Source organism: Geotrypetes seraphini, chromosome 6, assembly GCF_902459505.1.
Source record: "Geotrypetes seraphini chromosome 6, aGeoSer1.1, whole genome shotgun sequence".
In the NCBI taxonomy this organism is placed as follows: domain Eukaryota; kingdom Metazoa; phylum Chordata; class Amphibia; order Gymnophiona; family Dermophiidae; genus Geotrypetes; species Geotrypetes seraphini.
In genome coordinates, this window is record NC_047089.1 from 24826070 (window position 1) to 24845566 (window position 19497).

A 19497-nucleotide genomic window follows, 5' to 3' on the forward strand; every position below is an offset into this window, starting at 1 on the left:
CATGCAGGGGGGTGGGGTGTTTTACAGAGGTGTAGCGGGTGTGCGGTGGGGCAGCGGGCGGGGTGTTTTTAAAAGGTTTGGTGGCAGGAGGGGAGTTTTTAAACGGTACAGGGGGTGTAATTTTTTTGTACCTTCGCTACATAAGACGCACCAAGATTTCCACCCACTTTTGGGTGGAAAAAAAGTGTGTCATATGGAGCAAAAAATATGGTATATGATTGAAGTGTTTTAGAGATTTTATGATATGGACATCCTTATGGTGCAACACAGCAGCCATATCCCATTCACAATTTGTAAAATGTGGGGGGCCTTAGGCATCTGAGCTAATCAGGGCCTCAGGCTCCTCCCTCTGTATCCCTGGAGAGGGGGGCCAACTCGACTTGGCTTGGTGGGTGGGGGTGGGGGAGTCACAGAGGCAGGAGGGAGTGGGCAATCTTCCTGCTTCTCTTTATTTTTCTTCCAGGGGTTATCGGTAAGGGGGAGGGACATCAAGGGGGGGGGAGCTGCTTGACTCACTTTTTTTTTTTTTATGGGGCAGATATTGTGTGTGTGTAACATACGCACAATATGTGTGCCATTAAAACAAAAGAAAAAGCCCCCAACAGCTGAGTGGCAGGAGACTGCTTTGTGGCTTCCCCTGCCGCTCAGCTGTCTGGGCTTCTCTGTTTGGGATTCTCTGCGCATGTGTGAGAGCCGGTTTCTAAGCGAGCGATTGGACGGGATTACAACTGCCCTCTGCAAGTTTGAACATCGGTCGCTGTTTAGAAATCGGCCCACAGCGACCCACACGGTCATAGTGACTGTGTTTTGTGCATCTAGCCCTAGATCAGAGATCTCAAAGTCCCTCCTTGAGGGCCGCAATCCAGTCGGGTTTTGAGCATTTCCCCAATGAATATGCATTGAAAGCAGTGCATGCACATAGATCTCATGCATATTCATTGGGGAAATCCTGAAAATCCGACTGGATTGCGGCCCTCAAGGAGGGACTTTGAGACCCCTGGTTTAATCTGACACATCATTTGTCTAGCTCAGGGGTGGGCAACTCCAGTCCTCGAGGGCCGCAATCCAGTCGGGTTTTCAGGATTTCCCCAATGAATATGCATTGAAAGCAGTGCATGCACACAGATCTCATGCATGTTCATTGGGGAAATCCTGAAAACCCGACTGGATTGCGGCCCTCAAGGAGGGACTTTGAGACCCCTGCCCTAGATGGAGGCTGCCCCAACTTTGTTGGATGGGCTGAGAACTTTTCCGTGGCCCCTCGTATATCCTGTTCTCAAATACATGGGAAATAGACATCAATATATGACACACTGAATTAGATATCCTTTCTATATGTAGCTCTGTTGTAATTTATAGATAGCAAACCAGTTGTTGTTGTTTTTTTAACTAAAGGCATTCATTGTGAAATGGAAAATGCCGGTTTTATATAGGTGTGGTATAGGAATCAGTTAAGTTAGAGCTATGATTATTAAGTAAACTAACAGAACATGCCTTGCCATTCAAATTAATCCTTAAATTATTGTCTGGAGAATAATGAAAAATGAGAAGCTGGGAAATGCCAGACCATATAATAATGGTACACGAGGAGCCCATGAAAACAGAATACGGTGTGATCAGTGCATGTGTTGTAGATAGTGGAGAATAATACCATTAGAGAGAAAACAAAATGAAGTGAGACAAAGCGTGCTTCACTGATGGGCGGCCAACTCCGAAGCGGTGCCCATCGATTCATCCCTGTTGAAGGCCTGTTGAATCTTGCGGATCGTCTCCACTTGGGAATAGAAACATAGAAAGATGACGGCAGAAAAGGGCCATAGCCCATCTAGTCTGCCCACACTAAAGATCCCCTTCCCTAAATTTATTCTCCCAGATATCCTATATGTCATCGAGTCTGTCTATTCCGATGACTCTCCCCCCACTATTAACCTCTTGGAGATCCCACATGCGCATTCCCATTTATTCTTAAAATCTGGCACGCTGATGGCCTTGACAACCTGCACAGGAAGTCTATTCCAATGATCAACCACTCTTTTGGTGAAGAAATACTTCCTGAGGTCGCCATGAAATTTCCCGCCCCTGATTTTTAGCGGATGCCCCCTTGTGGCCGAGGGTCCTTTAAGAAAGAAAATATCATCTTCCTCCTCGATACGACCGGTGATCTACTTAAACGTCTCAATCATGTCTCCCCTCTCCCTACGTTCCTCGAGAGAGTACAGCCGCAATTTATTCAGCCTCTCATCGTCTGCGAGATCCTTGAGCCCCGAGACCATCCTGGTGGCCATACGCTGAATCTCTGCACAAAATTTAATGCAGTAGCGTGGTTCCAACTTTTTCCGCCATTTTATGAAAACAGCTGGTGTTTCAGATTTAGCAAGGAATGGTCACGGCAGCCCAAATCAGTTGATTTCCTTTTGCAAAACTCACAGAATTGCTAGGCGACGGGAAAGATATAGCCCCGTCAATCTGGACGACCTCAAGGTGTCTGAGGCTGTGCTACATTTTATGCCAAGTGCAAATGGAAAAATCAGGGATAAGGGGGGGGGGGGGTGAAAAAAAAAAAAAAAAGCATATTTGGGCAGCTGATTGACTTCAAGGATTTGTGGTAAACAGGTAACAAGTGAATTCATTTGTGTGGAATGAGAAGATAGGAATAGAGGCTGCATTTTGTGCAATAGACTGGAGGCAGATGGAATTAACAATATGAAACGAGAATGAACCAAAATAAAGTTATGGGCATCGTTAAAAATATGAACCAGTTTATGATTTATTATTTCTCGTGGTTAAGGAGGACGACATTTCCAGGGGCCCTGGTCAATAAAGAGATCATTCAGGATTTAATAGTTAGCAGCAAACAAGTTTAGGAACAGAATGAATAAAACCTCTGTCAGAGCTGTCGTATAATGCGCAGCAGCTGTTATTTTTCTTGCCATTTGCATTTCTGGCGGAGGGGGCCTGCGGTTGGTTGGTGTCGCAAGGACAGAATTATCCTTCTATGCTACTTTGTGAAATTCAGCACTTGAATGCAGTATGGCCGGATTGGTAATACGACCGTGTTTCTATTTAATTTTAATATATGGAGCCCTTTTAGCCATCTTTCAGAAGTTCACTGACGACGGTGTTGAAACTGGCAAAATAATATTACAGAAACCTAAACTAATTTGGGTTTTGATTTCAAAACGGAAATCACGCTAGCAGATAACTGCATCATTTATCAAGTGTATCAGCACAGAAGGGCTAATAAGCAAGGGGATCAGTTTTCAGCGGCATTGAGGGTGGAAGGATGTTATCTAGAGACAGGAAAAGGCGAGCTTTTATGGCACCTTGGTTTACCACAGTTCCGTACGTTGCCATGGCAAAAGAACAATGTTGCTTGTGTTAACAATCCCCCAAACAAGGCTATTCCATTGGCTCAAGAATCGAGCTGCCAAGCCGTTGACCAGTGCTTCCAGCCATGATTTCCAGACCCTTCCTCTCTGATCCAAGTTGCCACTCCTCCAATGCAAGCTCCAACACCCTGTCAAGCCCTCGTCTTACGATCTAAGTTCCCACCCTCATCTGCGATGCAACCCTAACCCCTCCCCCTCCCCGACCAAGTCCCCCACTCTCCGATCCAAGTTTCTGCTTTTCACTCCTCTTGATATAGTTCCCAACCTCCAAAGATTTATCCTACCCTATCAATATTGGTATTAATTTTTAGCATTTAATGCCCTGTATGAGCACGGAGGTCAAGGCAGTTTACAAAATTAGTAGAATGCAGTGGCTCGAGACTACAACGGGAACTCACGGCAGCCATTTTGGTGACGGCTCTGCACGGGGCAGGAGCATAGGAAGATCGCTCCTGCCCCGCTTCACTGCTAGACCACCAGGTAAGGTTCCGGGGAGGCTCAGACGGCTAAAAAGTAGCCCAAAAAAGGAAATTGTTTCCTAAAAAAAAAAAAAAGAAATTGCGAATAACCGAATCCGCAGATACTGAAACCACGGATTCGGAGGGAGAAGTGTAAGCAGAATGAGTTCTAAAAATGCCCAACTATAAGAAAAAGAGTTAAAAACAAATAAAAGGAAAAAGAAGTTTGTTGTAAAAAAAAAAAAAAATGGCATTATAGGTATGAGATAAAAAAATGTTTTAAAAAACCCCCAAAACATCCCAACAACTCAACTACATGAAGATGTTGCCATCACTGTTCCCTCTAAGCTGTGCGCTTGTGCGCACGCACACAATTTGCCGAACTCGCGCACACAAATTAAAATAGCGTGCACAAAAAAATAAATTTTTGCATAAAATGATTTTCACTGCTAAAATGAAATTTTACAGAAGGCCAGTTGTTCTGATTTCCCATTTATCACATTTATTGAAGCGCTATAATATAAATTTTAAGTCATTCACGTGATTCCGTTCTCTTTGGCAGTTGAACTTGACAAGTCATGTGCCCCATAGGGCTATAGCCTATGGCCCATAGGATATGAAACACTTCCGATTCTTTGACTTCCTGAAGTTCTGCCATATTTTTTATTTCGTGGAATCGTAGTGTGCAGCGTGGTACTGCGGTTGTACAACTGTATTCGTTTATTAAATTGCAACCAGATATAACTCTTAAAATGTCTAAACCGCGAATGGTGAAAAATGTAAAACGCAAGAGAGCTGCAACAGCTTTTAGGTCTGAATGGCTTGAAGAAATTGTTGAAACGGAGACACCGGAATCTCGAAATACAATGAGTGTTCGACTGTGTGAAATATTTACCTATGACGAAGACGATAGAGTTGTGTGTTGTTATTGTCAAGATGCCAAAGCAACTGGAAAATTCTCTACTGGAAAAATATGGGATGATGTTTGGAAACTGGACTTTCTGAAACGCCGTCTATCAAGTAAATCTCATACCGACAGTATTAGGAAACTCAGAAGTAAAAATCCGAATTTAAGAGGGGGACTGGTTAACATGTTGCTTGAAAGCCCAACCAAAAAAGAAAACAGGCAAATTAGTAATGAACAGAAGCGTTCCAGTCCTGATGAAATTAAGGTTCTTGTCGACAGTGTTGTGCTGGCCATTAAGATGAATATCTCAATGCTCTCTGTTCAAGATATCAATGAGCACATGGCGAAGTATGTTAGTATACCTGATAGCTGGAGAAGCAAAAACTATGCGTTTGAATTTCTTGGAATTATCAATGGACATTCGTGCAAGATGATCGTATGGCAGACATTAAATTAGCAACGTATCATACGTTAACTGTTGATGAAAGCACAGACATTTCTGTCAACAAGTACTTAATACTGTACTTTAAGTATCAGCCAGTCAATTTAAATGAGTATAGGACATCATTTGATGGGATGCTACAGTTGAAAGCATGTGATGCTACATCAATAGTAACAGCAATTAGGGAATTCTATAGGAAACATGAACTTGACCTGAATAAAATGGTTATGTTCACCTCTGATGGTGCCTCTGTTATGTTGGGCAAAATAGATGGTGTTGCAGCACAGCTGAGAAAAGACATTCCACATTTAGTGCAGCAACATTGTGTTGCATATCGGATAGATTTGGGACTTTCTGATTCATGGAAAGAAGTAAAATTGATGAGAACTGTGTACACGGTGTTCTGTCGGTCTTTTACTAAACGATGCAAATTTCAAGAAATAGCAGATGCATCTGAATGTGAATCAATTGCTTTCAGACCTCTGAATGAAGTGCGCTGGTTATCTAGACACTTTGCACTTAAAGCAATTATTCAAAATTATGATCCCCTGTTAAAATATTTTGAAGAAGACAAAGATAAAGATCCTATTGCAAAGTACTGCTATAAGAAGCTGAACAGTGAACAATTTCATATTACACTTGAAGTTTTGAATGATGTCTTATCAGAAATGGCTTCCTTAATCATGGCATTTCAAAAACGTGGTTTGACACCATTGGAAGCTTATCATCTTGCACAGGGTGAATTGAACAAACTTCAAATGCAATACTTAGGCGACAAGGTTAAGTGGAGTGATAAAGTCAACAGTCTTCTTGACAACAGGATGAGGTCTGGAGAAAAAGTTTCAGTGGATACTAATTCCATATTAACCTTCATCAACATCCTATGTTTGCATCTGAGTGAAAGATTTCCTGAAAATGAAGTTGAGGAATGGTCTGCTTTTGACTGTACAGCAATATCACAATGCGACTTTGACTTCAGAAATGGACATATCAGATCTCAATGTTTAAAGTATAAACAATTTCTTCCGGAGGAAAGTGTTGTTATTCAGCAATACAATGACTTTAAATTCCTTGTTGCAAAAAAAAAAATCAAAAGCAATCTGATAAACAGCTTTCCAGATATGACAAAATTGCATTTCAGAATGATCAATTTGCAGATTTAGCAAAATTGATGGACATTGGTGCCACATTCTTAGCATCTAGTTCAGATTGTGAGCGTGGTTATAGTCTAATGAACAATTTGAAGACTAAACAAAGGAATCATTTACATTTAGAGCATTTGGAAATGCTGATGCGTGTTAAGAGTCGCCTTCAAGATGGAGGCTCAACAGATCTTGACAGAATTTATTCGGACTAGATAAATATGAAATATCGCAGGGAAAAACTTTGAAAATTAAATTGCTGTTATTTTCTAAATTTTAAGTATAAAGTACAATGATACCTTATTTATAGGTAGCGCTCAATGAAACATTTCAATGAAACATAATTTATTTTATTGAAATGAGACTTTATGTTACATAAAGTGTAACTAACATAAAGTGTAACTAAAATTACATTGTGTTTTCGTTAATTCAGACTAAACTCAAAGACCTGCCCATAAATGCCCATAACTGAACTCCGGGCCCTCTGGCAATCATTTTTATAGCGCACACAAATTTAGTTTTTCTTTAAAATGCAAACAGATGAAATTTTCTGCGCACACAGCCTATGAAAAATTAGAGGGAACATTGGTTGCCATAGGTTAAAAGGCTTTTACATCAAAGCTTAAACCACTATAGTGAACTAGAATCGAAAAAAACCAATAAAATACATGACATATAAAAGATAAAACACAATGTTCTCATATGAATTTATGTCACCAAGACCTATTCGTAGTAAATATCTTTCAAGAAAGTAATCAACAGATGCATAACTCACTAAAGAATAATAATTCAAGAATTAGATAAGAGAAACCGTCTCTTCCAATCTCTTCGCCAGTCTTCTGCAAGGCCTCTAAGGAGATGCACAGGAACCAAAGATGCTGGGAAGATGGAAAGCATACAGGACCAAAAAATATGTAATAAATGTGGATATGATTTCTCAGTAAAAGCTAGAAATTAGTGTTCCAGATAATTACTACTGAGTCTTACACTGCCAGATCCACTAAAAAAAATACCAAAAACAAACAAAAAACATGTCCATGCTTAGTCAACAGAAATAATGTTGATTTCCAGTCTAGTAGCTTCCAGTAATGAGCTGTAAGGATATAACTTCAGTTAAAATGCAAAATGTGATTAACAAGACTATTTTTGTTATTATACTTTCAAAGGAACTGCATAGGCGTGGATCCTGTATTCAGCACAATTATAATCTATGGGACCTGGAAGACAGCACGTGCTCTTATTTGGCCAGAGTGAAGTTCCTAGGGGGTCACATTTATTTAAAAAAAAATTTATTTAAGTATTTATATACCACTTATAGCCTCACGTGGTTTACATTAAGGACATAAGAATAGCCTTACTGGCTCATACCAATGGTCTATCAAGCCCAGTAGCCCGTTCTCACGGTGGCCAATCCAGGTCACTAGTACCTGGCCAAAACCCAAGGAGTAGTAATATTCCATGCTACCGGTAAAGAGCAAGCAGTGGCTTCCCCCATGTCTTTCTCAATAACAGACTATGGACTTTTCCTCCAGGAACTTGTCCAATCCTTTCTTAAAACCAGCTACGCTATCCGCTCTTACCAAATCCTCTGGCAACGCGTTCCAGAGCTTAACTATTCTCTGAGTGAAAAAATTTTTCCTCCTGTTGGTTTTAAAAGTATTTCCCTGTAGTTTCGAGTGTCCCCTAGTCTTTGTAATTTTTGACGGAGCGAAAAATCGATCCACTTGTACCTGTTCTATTCCACTCAAGATTTTGTAGACTTCAATCATATCTCCTCGCAGCTGTCTCTTTTCCATTCAGGTACTCAAGCATTTTTTCCTATCTGTCCCAGTGGGCTCACACTCTATCTAACGTACCTGGGGCAATGGGGGATTAAGTGACTTGCCCAGAGTCACAAGGAGCAGCATGGGATTTGAACCCACGCCCTCAGGGTGCTGAGGCTGTAGCTCCAACCACTGCACCACACACTCCCTGAGGGAGCGGAGGCTGGAGATGCAACTGAAACCACATAGGCAACTTTTACGTCACTGATTCGTTATCCCCTGGGAGGCAAAAGGAGAGATGCGCCAGGGCTGATGACGTCATCATAAACCCACAGCTAGTATATTCCTTAAGTAAAAATAAAAAGTGTTCATAACTAAGAGACTGTCACAGAATAAGGAGTGTCAGTGCTCAAAACAAATTCATAATCATAGCACTTAAAACTCATATTCACTAATGCTATCAATAATGAATAATAATAATAATAATAATAATAATAAATAAATAATAAAAAATAAATAAATAAATAAATAAATAAAATAAATAAATAAATAAAGTAAGGGAATTTTTCAAGTACCTTTCTTATTTCTAATCTTAATGTATATTTTCTGTAAACCGCTTAGAACCTAACGGATGTAGCGGTATATAAGAAATAAATTACATTACATTACTTAACTGCGGCAGAGCTTTTAACCGCAGACCAGTGAGGTAAATGCGCTGACCCTCTTTCAATTCCTATGAGAATCAGAGAATTTACTTTGATGGCTCACGTAAGAAGCTCTACTGCGGTTTACTAAAAGCCAGCGTAAATGACTTATCTCTGGAAAAGCTTAAATGCGGGAACCAGCACCAAATATCATCTGGCACCTGCATAATTTCCAGGTAATGGCTTTTAGCCTGCAATGGTCTCCCCCTCTCTCTCAACCTCCTCCATTGGGACTCAACCACCCTCTTGCATCCTCCACAACAACATCTCCCTCCCCCACTCCTGCAGTCCCCCATTTCCACTTCGTGCCGAAGCCAAAAGGCCTACACCCAATCTGATCTCCCTCTCTCCTCCTTCCCTACCGATAGGAAAGGCCCAACTTGGTCTAATCCCTCCCCCTCCCCAGAGATTCCTGTCAACATGCCCCCACCCCCAATCACACACATACTTACAAGGAGCTTGCCTTTGAAATCTATGGTGGTCCAAGGATTGTTGAGGGAAGAGCCATCCCCACTTATTTCTGCCCATTGTGACTCCATTACAAAATGGCTGCCACAGCTTCTAACAGCAGCATCAGAGCAGCCATTTAGCATACAGAGCCAGAATCATCTGGAGTGAGTGGGGATTGCTTCTGCTCCAATGACCCCTAGACCACCACAGATCTCAAAGGTAGGTCTGGGGAGACTTACAGAGTGTTGGGGGCATGTTGGGGACTAGAAGGCTCTGGGAGATAGAAAGGTCTGGTGGAGGGGCAACAAGGTAGATCTGATTAGGGCTGAGCCTTGGCTTTTGGAGAGGGAGGGTGATTGGATTCGGGGACAGGTTAGGGGAACCAGGCCAGAAATACTTATGCAGGTTCTGGGACCCACCTAAGTGTCTTATGTGGGTATCTAGCTGAATATTGGCTGGGACCCAGGGCTAGCTCAGGGTGCAAGACCCCAAGGGCTCCAAAAGCCTATCTTATTGGCAAGAGCACGTTTTGCTCGTACCGCTCTGCTCTCTTTTCTGCAGGACCACCAGCACTGCCACAGGTTTAAAACTCAAGAATATGTACTTTCTGTACTTGTGTTTAAATGTGATGAAGGGCCAGCAGCTGAGCAGGCAGGAGAGCACAGTGATGAGAACAAAACGTGTTTCACCAATACAGATGGGTGGTGGGGTCGGAGCAACATATAGCTCAAGATACCACAGTCTTTTGAGCCAGCACTGTCAGGACCTGTGCAAGTGAAAAAACCAAACACGAACTTGTTACACTTGGCTGAAACAATCGGTATAGAGTGTACGTTTCTTATATGAAACCCTCAGAAGCCTGCACTGTTCAATAAGAACATTGAAACGGCTAGCGGCAGGTGTGCAGTTTCTCTTTCATTGGGGTTTCATATACTTTTTAAGCAGGTGATCTCTTCAACACTCTAATAACATTCTTCCAATACCCACACAAAAATATGTGCAGCAAAAATATATAAATAAATATGACCAGCAGCACTTATCTTTTAACTGGTCGCTTGAGGCTTGGCACAAACGCAGAGCCCATAAACAGGACCCGTTTCGCCAATTATGGCTTCTTCAGGGGTCTGTCAGTTTGGGCTGCGAAAAAGATTGAAACAATTACAATTGAACCCAACCATACTAATTGTAATTGTTTCAATCTTTTTATAAAGAATACATTTTAACAATTGCCGTGCACAGTATAAAACATAAGGACAAAAATTACAAGCAAATGGCAATATAACAGCAACTGTTCCCTCTAAGGTGAGCAGAGTCCTCCAGATGCATTGCTGCCACTGGGAGGCGCTGCTTCAATATTGTGTTTTCAATCACTTGGGCCAGGCAGGTTCCCTGGAGTCCTGCAGAGCATCCCCAGCCCTCAGTATTGAAAATGTTTGATAGTGAAACAACACCCCCTACTGGTAGGACTGTGAGTGGAGGGCTCCTATCTAGCTTTGTGATAACAGCTAAAAATAAAACAGCCTAAAATCCAAGCTCAGTTGAGATCTTATAAAATTGCCAAGATGTAAAAGAGGTATACAGTTACTTCCCTAGGGTTACCAGATGTCCGGAAAAACCCGGAAGTGTCCTCTTTTTAGAGGACAGTCTGGGTGCTCAGATGGACTTTCCAAAACCTGGCAGTTTGTCTGGGTTTTGGAAAGCCTCCGAGCATGCGCGGATGATGTCACATGCTTGGAAGCTCTCCAGACTGTGACAAACCTGTAGCCAGCTTTGTCCCTGTAATGGATAAAAGCAGAGCACGGTCCCTGGTCAGGAGAGCTGACCAGGTTAAAAGTAAGGATATGGAAATGGCTGATTACCCCTCAGACAGTGAGGTAGAGCAGGAAAGGTATGAGCCTAAGAATATACAGCAGAGAATGCCATATCAGAATAAGTTCATCAGAAAGCCTGATAGGACTTTTACTGAGAAGTGGAGACCTAGTCTTGCAAGGTATGCACATTATCAGTCTAGGAGGAACCAGAGTTATTTCCCTAGGGATTTCCTGCCCAACACCCCTGTTCCTAGGAGAGAGGGGTGGGGCTATGACGCAAAAGTAGAGCCCTGAATCACAGAGAGGAGAGCAGGGACGGAGGTGAAGCTGAGGAACCAAGGCAAAGGCAAGATGAGGAGAGAAGTCTCCCTCCTCAACCCTACAGTAGTGAGGACGTGGAGATGGCAGAGGACTTCCCAAGCTTGAGCCCAGCTTCTGGAAAAGAGGAGGCAATGGACACTGCTGAAGTGTGTCCAGAAGCTGACTATCACCCAGAGGGAATGGAGGTTAGTCCATAAGCTGAAGGGAAGCCGAGTATCTGTCTCACTAAGGTTTGAGTGCTGGCTCTCTGCAACCAGAGCCCAGGTGTCACTGATTAGGAGAGAAGGCAAACCTCTCCATTTTACTTTGGGATTGCCCAGAGGTCAGTGTTTGCTTAAAGAACTGTATTGTTGATAGTGTGAAGCCTCTGTGATAAAGCCTCAGTAAAGCTCACAGCTTATCTAATACCCTGCTGTGCTCCTTTGGCTGGGAAGCTCAGCTGATGCTAATGAGCCTAGGAGTCTGCTCTGAAAACTATACAAGTTATCCAGCTAGGTTAGCTGGGAAGCCTGGAACTTTATTTCTAAAGGTTGCTACTTCATTTATCTGCTCTGTTATGCAGTTTGTTTTCATTGTTTGGAAGTTTATTTTCATGGCATTTCTGTTTATGTGAACCCTGGTGAAGAGGACTAGCTTTAAAGTAGAGAAAGTCCAGGAAATTGGAACTGTATGCCATACTTGGTTCTCAGGCCATTCTGACAACTCTATGCTGTTTTTGTTTGATGCTTAATTTTTGCAATCTATGAGGGGTGGCTGAAAGTATTCAGACAACCTTGTTCAATAAAGCTTAAGTATGAGAATTTGAACATACCTGGATTGTGTCTCCTTTTTTGGCAAAGTATCTCAGTGTGGCCTGGCAGACTAGGTAGGTGCCCGGGTCTGTTTTACCTGAAAAGCCTTCCTCTTTCCTGGGGAAGCCACGCCAACGGGTCAGGATTCAGCACAGCTAAGCCGCCTGCCGGTCAGAGCAGGGTGTAGCTGTGCGACAAGACGCAGCCGGAGTTTGGGGAAGAAGAAATAAGGCTTTGTGGGGGTGGGGCTGGGGGCAGAACAAGGCAGACTGGGGGGGAGGAATGGGTTGGGACCCCTTGTCTGGGTTTTTATGTCATTAAATGTAGTAACCCTACACATACCCCTTAATTCTATACATGGTACGGGGCAGACTTACACGGTCTGTGTCCCATAAATGGCAATTTGGTTTAGGATGGGCTGGGGAGGACTTCAACGGGAACTCCAGTAATTTGGAACATGAGGACCGCGCTGGACAGACTTTTACTGTCTGTATCCCGCAAATGATGAGATGGTTGGAATAGGCTGGAGTGAGCTTTGATGGCAACTCCAGTAGTTAGAATTAGAGAATGACACGGTGACAAAATTCATCACCGTTCCCGTCCCCGAGGATAACCGCGGGAAACCATCTTCATGTCATTCTTTAAGGAGAGAGGGAAGAATCAGAATATGAATGGGCTCAGCCACTGACCCGCAAGCTTTGCTTTGAAGAATGCTGGTGTAGAAGGACTGAGGTTGAAACAGACACTACAGAATGACAGTCTCTGGTATCCAGAGCAGATATTGTGATGTCATAATGCCTCATTCCACCAGTGCCTAAGAGCCAATCACATCAGTGATGTCACAATGGCTTCATTATCCTTGGCTCACATAAGAATCAGAGTATGAATGGCCACAACCACTGACCCTCAAGCCTTGCATTGAAGAATGCTGGTGTAGAAGGACTGAGGTTGAAATAGACACTAGAAAATGACATGGGATTATTTCCCGTGGTTATCCGCGGGGACGGGAACGGTGATGAATTTTGTCACCATGTCATTCTCTAGTTGGAATCTAAGGACCGTATCGGGCAGACTTCAAAGGTCACTTTCGATCCAAAGTTGACTTTTTTGAAAACAAAATTTCTATAGTGCTACAACGTAGGGCTCCTTTTATCAAGCCGCGCTAGTGGTTTTAACACGCGTAATACCGCACGCCAAACTGCCAGCCGCGCTAGCTGCTGCCACCTCCCGTGAGCAGGCAGTAATTTTCCGGCCAGCGCAGGGGTTAACGCATGATGAAACATCGCGCGCGTTAACCCCGCCAGCGCGGCTTGATAAAAGGAGCCCATAGTTATTATAAACTTCACCTTTATAAGCTCAATATTTCATCTTTTACTTCCATTAGCCATTAATATACTCGTTCACTCTTTAGTAACCAGTACGTTGGATTACTGTAATTCACTAAATTATGGAGCAAGGATGAAGATCTTCATCATCTTCAACTCGCTCAAAATATTGCAATAAAATTAATAACAGGGAAAAAGAAATTTGACCATGTAACTCCACTGTTAAAATCGGCACACTGGCTACCAATTAAAATATCATTTAACATACAAAATTATACTTCTGGTTTTCAAAACATGTTACAATCGGTCATCACATCTGGATAATTATTTAATACCTTACTCATCAAACTAAGCTTTATATACCGGGTCTTCAGCCAAAAAGGAGCTCGATTCGGTTAATAGTAGCTAAAAAAAATACTTAAAGTAACAATCAGAAAATATTAATATGACTAGATTCCAAAGTGTTTGGCAAATAAAATAGTTTTTAAAGATTTACGAAAAAGTTGAAAAGGGCCAGAACCCCTTAAAATGAGAGGAAGTTCGTTCCATAGTTGAGAAAATGTGAAAACCAAGGATTGACTGAAATTCTTGACTCCTTTGATTCCTTTCAGTGAAGGAAGGGAGAGTTTGAATTGTTGGGTGCCTGAGGCTGAGGGATCCCCACCAGCATGGATTTACAAAGGGAAGGTCCTGCCAATCCAATCTAATCGGCTTCTTTGACTGGGTAACAAAAAAGCTAGATATGGGAGAGTCCCTGGATGTCGTGTATTTGGACTTCAGTAAGGCTTTTGATAGTGTCCCACACCGTAGATTACTGAATAAGATGAGTTCGTTGGGACTTGGAGAAACATTGACTGCATGGGTTAGAGACTGGCTCAGTGGCAGACTTCAGAGGGTGGTGCTAAATGGTACTCCCTCCGAAGCATCGGAAGTGATCAGTGGAGTGCCGCAGGATCGGTCCTGAGTCCAATCCCATTTAATATCTTTGTACGGGACCTGCCTCAGGGGCTTTGTGGTAAAATTGCATTATTTGCAGATGATGCTAAACTGTGCAACATAGTGGGCAAGGACACAGTGCCCGACACTATGACGCAGGATCTACTTTTACTGGAACAATGGTCCACAATTTGGCAACTGAATTTTAATGCCAAAAACTGTAAGGTTATGTACCTTGGCAGTGGAAACCCATGCAGAACTTACACCCTGAATGGAGAGACTTTAACAAGAACTGTGGCAGAAAGGGATCTAGGAGTAATCATTAGTGAAGATATGAAGACTGCCAATCAGGTGGAGAAAGCCTCATCCAAGGCTAGACAAATGCTGGGTTGCATCCATAAGAACATAAGAACATAAGCAATGCCTCCACTGGGTCAGACCTGAGGTCCATCGTGCCCAGCAAAACCTGAAATTGTAATGCCGTTGTACAGGTCCATGGTGAGACTTCATCTGGAATATTGTGTTCAATTTTGGAGGCCACATTATCAAAAGGATGTGCTGAGAATGGAGTCGGTACAGCGAATGGCCACTAGGATGGTCTCAGGACTCAAGGATCTCCCATATGAAGACCGTCGAGAAATGCAGAGAGAGGGGAGACATGATAGAGATATTCAAATATGTTATTGGCCGAATTGAGGTGGAAGAAGATATCTTTTTCCTTACAGGACCCACGGCAACAAGAGGGCATCCATTAAAAATCAAGGGTGGGAGATTTCACGGTGACATTAGGAAGTATTTCTTCGCCGAAAGGGTGGTTGATCGTTGGAATGATATTCCACTTCAGGTAGTTGTGGCCAGCAATGTGGTCGATTTTAAGAAAAAATGGGATAAACATGTGGGTTCACTTCGAGGAAGTGCTTAGGGGGAGGGTTCTTCGAGTGGGCAGACTTGTTGGGCCGATGGCCCTTTTCTGCCGTCATATTCTATGTTTCTATGTTTCTATTGCATAGGAGAATCTATAAGCATTCCATAATAAAGGGACAAGAGGGATGAAGATACCATATACAATTTTAAAAGTAATACATGCACATTTAAAGTGAATTCTGAGATAGACTGGAAGCCAATGAAGGTTTAAAAGCAAAGGAGACACATGGTCAAATTTACTTTTCCAAAAATTAATTTCGTAGCGATATTTTGTATCAGTAGGAGTCTTTGAAGGCAGGTTTTTATTATACCAAGATAGATAGCGTTACAGTAATCCAGCCGGGATAATATGATAGATTGGACCAGAACAGAGAAGTGTTGTTGGTGGAAAAGGTTTCTGACCTTTCTCAACATTCGAAGGTTAAAAAAAACATTTCTTGACAAGAGAATTTATTTGATCCTTAAAGGTAAGAGAAGAGTCTATGAGAACTCCCAATATCTTGGAAGAGAACTCAATCTGCTGGGAGACCCCGGAATCCAAAGTTACAGTTGGAGGAAGACAGTCCAATTTGAGGCCTAGGCATAAAAGTTTTGTTTTATCATCAGTACATACACTTCGCTCTTTACAGCAAAACCTCTTAGTGATTCCATCGATTAGGCAAATAGTATATTCATCCACTAGAGATCATTCATCCACTAGAGATCGTTCATTTGCAGTCATTGGTCCTCAACTTTAGGAAACCTTTCCAAATTACATTCGAACAGAACACAATCTTGACCGTTTTGCAACATTATTAAAAACCTTTCTGTTTACAGATGCATTTGGAAAATGAAATAACAGATCCATCAGAGACCAGTCTGAAACAAGAAGTGTAAAATTATTTCTTAACCTTTAATCTCTACTTTATTGCTTTTAGTATTGATATTGTAGTTCTATTTTCTTATTTTTCTTAGCTTTTTATGTAAACCATATAGATGTTCTTCCATTGCGGTATATCAGGTGTTAAATAAACTTGGAAACGTAGATGATTTAATCTAAATCATTAATTTATAATGCATGCAATTATTGGGCAGACTGAATGGACTGTTCAGGTCTTTATCTGCTGTCATTTACTTTGTTACTATTTAACTAGACTTTTAAAAATAAGAAATGGTTTAATGGTGCCATCTAATGGCTAATATAAGTATGACAGAAACCCACAGCCTAATAAACAGCACTAAAGCAAGAGAAGAATATAAGGTGGTGATACCTTATTTATTTGACCAAATACATTTTTGATTAGCTTTCCGAAATTATTCCCCCTTTCTCAGGTTAGGACAGACTACTTTATTCAGGAAACCATGGACAACAATTTTACCAGTTGCCAATATCTTGTTTGCAAATTTTATATTCACCAGCTGGAAATTTAGCACATTGCTCTGTGCACACATGATGAAATTATATTTAATAATACTTCTCTCCTATTCATAATGTTTATCTTTTAAAACTTATTATCTGAGAACAAAAGGATTGACTCCTGTCCAAATGGTTACGGAGTTAACCCATGATGTTCTCCCCAAGGACAAAGTTATCTCTTTAAATGATATATGGCATACTGTGATAGAATTGAATTTTCATTGTAGAATACAGTTTTGAAATTGTGTCAGTTCTCCACAGATACCTCAGTTAAAGTAAATGAGCATGAAAATCAAATAACAGAGCTAGGAAATAAACTCGATAAATTGAATCAATCTGTGGGTAATTTACAGAGTATCCTTCCGGAGATGGAAAAAGGACTCAACGGAGGAAAATCACTAGGCGCACAGGAAATGCCAAAAGGAATGCCACCAGGAGGTTAGAAAAGCAAAGGGGGAATACGAAGAGGGGCTGGCCAGGGAGGCGAAAAACTTCAAGGCATTCTTCAGTTACGTAAAGGGGAAGCGATCAGCGAGAGAGGAGGTGGGGCCGTTGGACGATGGGGATAGGAAGGGAGTGATTAAGGAGGATAAAGAGGTAGCTGAGAGGTTGAACACGTTCTTCTCGTCGGTTTTCACGAGCGAAGACACATCTAATATACCGGACTCAGAGGAGCTCATGAGTGGGGAACAGGCTGAAAAATTGGAGCACATAGAGGTAAGTAAGGAGGATGTCCTCAAACAGATAGACAGGTTAAAATGCGGCAAATCACCGGGCCCGGACGGGATCCACCCAAGGGTTCTGAAGGAACTAAGACAAGAAATAGCGGGCACAATCCAGCATGTTTGCAACCTATCCTTGAAAACTGATGAGGTACCAGAGGACTGGAAATTGGCAAATGTCACACCTATCTTCAAGAAGGGATCGAGGGGTGACCCCCGGGAACTACAGGCCGGTGAGCCTGACTTCAATTATAGGGAAGATGGTGGAAGCTATGATCAAGGACAGCATTTGTGAGCACATCGAGAGGAATGGCCTACTGAGAACAAGCCAGCACGGATTCTGTAAGGGAAGGTCGTGCCTAACGAACCTTCTGTACTTCTTTGAGGGAATAAGCAGTCGGGTGGACAATGGGGAACCCATAGACATCATTTACCTCGATTTTCAAAAGGCTTTCGACAAGGTGCCACATGAAAGGCTGCTTAGGAAGCTGTGGAACCACGGGGTGGGAGGGGATGTGCACAGATGGATCAAGCACTGGTTGTCGGGTAGACTGCAGAGGGTCGGAGTAAAGGGTCAATATTCTGACTGGTGGGGAGTCACAAGCGGTGTGCCACAGGGATCGGTGCTGGGGCCGTTACTCTTCAACATATTTATCAATGACCTGGAAAAGGAGGCAAAGTGCGAGGTTATAAAATTTGCAGACGATACCAAACTGTGCGGCAGAGTTAGGACCAGGGAGGAGTGTGAGGACCTACAAAGGGACCTGGACAAGCTGGAAGACTGGGCAAACAAATGGCAAATGCGCTTTAACGTGGAAAAATGCAAGGTCATGCATATAGGGAAAAAGAACCCGTTGTTCAACTACAAATTGGGGGGGGGGTATTGTTGGGAGACAGCAGACTTGAGAGAGACTTGGGTGTGCTGGTGGATGCATCACTGAAGCCATCTGCACAGTGCGCAGCAGCCTCGAAAAAAGCCAACAGGATGTTGGGCATCATAAAGAGGGGCATAACAACCAGAACGCGGGAAGTCATCATGCCATTGTATCAAGCGATGGTGCGTCCACATCTGGAATACTGCGTTCAGTATTGATCGCCGCACCTCAAGAAGGACATGGCGGTACTTGAGAGAGTCCAAAGGAGAGCAATGAATATGGTAAGAGGGCTGGAACACTGCCCATACGCCGAGAGGTTGGATAGGCTGGGGCTCTTCTCCCTGGAAAAAAGGAGGCTCAGGGGAGATATGATAGAGACCTTCAAGATCATGAGGGGCATAGAGAGGGTGGATAAGGACAGATTCTTCAGACTGAAGGGGACAACAAGTATGAGGGGGCATTCGGAGAAACTGAAGGGAGATAGGTTCAAAACAAATGCAAGGAAGTTTTTTTTCACCCAAAGGGTCGTGGATACTTGGAATGCGCTACCGGAGGAAGTGATCAGGCAGAGTACGGTACAGGGATTCAAACAGGGATTGGATGGATTCCTGAGGGATAAAGGGATCGTGGGATACTGAGGGAGGTGCTGGGATGTAACACAAGTATAGAAAGCTTACCAGGTCGTGCAAGACCGGAGGGTTAGGACTTCGATAGGAAGTCAGGACTTCAATGAGAAACCAAGGTGGCAAGGGAGCCCCTTCTGGTGATTCAGACGGGTCGTGATCTGTTTGGGCCGCCGCGGGAGCGGACTGCTGGGCAGGATGGACCTATGGTCTGACCCGGCGGAGGCACTGCTTATGTTCTTAAAGATAGCAGTGTTCTCCCCAGGGCCTTTCAGCTGGGCGCTACGCCCGGCTAATTTAGATGACCGCCCGGCTGTCATCTATCACAAATCCTGCTGCTGCCGCCACCGCTCAACATAAAAAAAAACCAAAAAAAACCACCTCTTACCGGCTTGGAGTCGTGAACTCAGTGATTTGTATTTATTGGAGATGCGGCAGTGATTTGTATTTGTTTCACAGGCAGCTGCCTTAGCCCGTAGCGAACTCATGCTTCGGGGCTCTAAGGTGCGCGTGTCGGC

The 19497-nt window shown here is 42.9% G+C and overlaps 1 protein-coding gene across 1 annotated transcript in view; it reads left to right on the forward strand.

Annotated features, from left to right (window-relative positions):
- Window positions 1-11453: 11453 nt before the first annotated feature.
- The window catches only part of FOLH1B (folate hydrolase 1B), a 104774-nt gene continuing 96730 nt past the window's right edge, over window positions 11454-19497 (forward strand). Inside the window, exon 1 of the mRNA XM_033950123.1 lies at window positions 11454-11572. The gene's annotated coding sequence lies outside the window, so the exon portion shown is untranslated. The remainder of the gene's footprint in view (window positions 11573-19497) is intronic.